The sequence below is a fragment of the Austrofundulus limnaeus genome, unplaced genomic scaffold (assembly GCF_001266775.1).
Source record: "Austrofundulus limnaeus strain Quisiro unplaced genomic scaffold, Austrofundulus_limnaeus-1.0 Scaffold629, whole genome shotgun sequence".
Classification (NCBI taxonomy): domain Eukaryota; kingdom Metazoa; phylum Chordata; class Actinopteri; order Cyprinodontiformes; family Rivulidae; genus Austrofundulus; species Austrofundulus limnaeus.
Window position 1 is genome coordinate 41,474 of NW_013953031.1, and position 2,963 is coordinate 44,436.

A 2,963-nucleotide genomic window follows, 5' to 3' on the forward strand; every position below is an offset into this window, starting at 1 on the left:
CATCAGTGCTGTGTAGCGTTCACACAGGGGTCTGATGCAGGTCACATTTAAAATGTAATGTGAACGTTCACACAAAAAGATCGGATTTTTTCAAAAAATCTGAACTGAGCATTAAGACCTGCAGGGTGAACGTAGCCTATGTTTCTCGGTAGACTTGTGTGGAACTCTACCTCCTGAACTAACAGACTAACATATACTGTATGGATAACATACAAAGCCTGACCAAAAAAAGTGTTGCATTGTCAAAAAAATAAAATAAAAATTAATTATAATAATAAGTAGGTCCTCTGGATGGGTTCTTCTTTAATGAAACATTTCTTCTCTCCTCCAAGAGACTTCTTCAGTCTGATGAGTTCCAGGTAAACAACCTTATAAATACTGCCTCCACATGGTGGACAAACAGGTTTAATGATGACAATCAAAACTGTTTGTTCTCATGGAAAATAGGACCATCAGCCTAACAATAGCTCGTTAGTGCCCTGATCAACACCTACTGTTTATAGATCATGTGCACCATCACCTGACTATTGTTGGGGCCCATGTGGAGGCACTGCAATCCTGGTATTGTCATCTTGGAATATGGCCGTGCCATCAGGGAAGAAACAATGCATTGATGCAATAACCATTCAGGTAGTCAGCTGACCTCATTCTTTGAGCACAGACTGTTGTTGAACCTAGACTGACCAACCCCACATCATAAACCTGAGTTAAATCCAGGGGGACATTTTTATTTTTGCCGGGCAGTGAAATCATGACTCACATGATAATGGTTGTGTCCAAATTCAGAGGCTGCATCCTCCAAAGGACAAATTTGTCGCTTACTTACGTCACAGCGTGGCGCCGGAGGCTGTCCATATTTGAAGACCCCACCGATGCAACCGACAAATGCATCCTTTTGCCCCGATTTGAAGGACGAGTCCGATTGATCCTTCTTGGCCCACCATATCCCATGAGGCATTGCGAGCCGAACAGAGATTTTTTGCTTCTAGTAATGGTGAACAAAGTGAGAAAAAGGAGTACAGTTTTATATAAAAATCTGACGGTACAAAAAGATTATTGTTTCAAACACTTGTATTTTTATCATTTGTACACATGCTTTTAATATTATTCTTGTCAGAAATCAAACGAGCGAAATAACTATGCACCTACTCGCCTTAGTTCTTCAAATATTGCCTTTAAGATACGTTTATTGTTTTATGATATTAATAATTGTAACGTTTTGATGTTTTTCTAATTTCAATCTATTTTTGCTCCTGTTTAGTGTCGTCACAGTTGCCAGTCGACAGGACGCATCGGAGTAAGGACAAGGGGCTAGACTGTCCAAAGTTACAGCCATGTTTTCCGGTCTTGAGGTCTACCAGGGGCCTGGTCCCCCTAGACCGGGTCTTTTGGAGGACCCAGCCTCTGAATTTGGACACAGTCGATGAGGAACGTTAGACCAACAGGTGTTAATGGAGTTAGACTGAACTTCAACCTAATTGGACAACAGGACATGTGTGAGGACAACAGGACATGTGTGAGGACACCAGGACATGTGTGAGGACAACAGGACATGTGTGAGGACACCAGGACATGTGTGAGNATGTGTGAGGACAACTCATATGAGGACAACAGGACGTGTGAGAACAACAGGACATGTGTGAGGACACCAGGACGTGTGAGGACAACAGGACTCATGAGGACAACATAACTCGTGAGGACAACTCATATGAGGACACCAGAACATGTGTGAGGACACCAGGACGTGTGAGGACAACAGGACGTGTGAGAACAACAGGACATATGTGAGGATAACAGGACATGTGTGAGGACAACAGGACATGTGTGAGGACACCAGGACATGTGTGAGGACAACAGGACATGTGTGAGGACAACAGGACATGTGTGAGGACACCAGGACTTGTGAGGACAACAAGACATGTGTGAGGACAACAGGACGTGTGACGATGACAGGACATGTGTGAGGACAACAGGACATGTGTGAGGACAACAGGACATGTGTGAGGACAACAGGACATGTGTGAGGACAACAGGACATGTATGAGGACACCAGGACATGTGTAAGGACAACAGGACATGTGTGAGGGACACCAGGATGTGTGAGGACAACAAGACATGTGTGAGGACAACAAGACACGTGAGGACAACATAACTCGTGAGGACAACAGGACATGTGTGAGAACAACAGGACATGTGTGAGGACAACAGGACATGTGTGAGGACACCAGGACGTGTGAGGACAACAGGACATGTGTGAGGACAACAAGACTCGTGAGGACAACATAACTCGTGAGGACAACTCATATGAGGACACCAGGACATGTGTGAGAACACCAGGACGTGTGAGGACAACAAGACATGTGTGAGGACAACAAGACACGTGAGGACAACATAACTCGTGAGGACAACAGGACATGTGTGAGAACAACAGGACATGTGTGAGGACAACAGGACATGTGTGAGGACACCAGGACGTGTGAGGACAACAGGACATGTGTGAGGACAACTCATATGAGGACAACAGGACGTGTGAGAACAACAGGACATGTGAGGACAACAAGACATGTGTGAGGACAACAGGACATGTGTGAGGACACCAAGACTCGTGAGGACAACATAACTCGTGAGAACAACTCATATGAGGACACCAGGACATGTGTGAGGACAACAGGACGTGTGAGGACAACAGGACGTGTGAGAACAACAGGACATGTGAGGACAACAAGACATGTGTGAGGACAACAGGACATGTGTGAGGACAACAGGACATGTGTGAGGACAACAAGACTCGTGAGGACAACATAACTCGTGAGGACAACTCATATGAGGACACCAGGACATGTGTGAGGACAACAGGACATGTGTGAGGACAACAGGACATGTATGAGGACACCAGGACATGTGTGAGGACAACAAGACAAGTGAGGACAACATAACTCATAAGGACAACTCATGTGAGGACA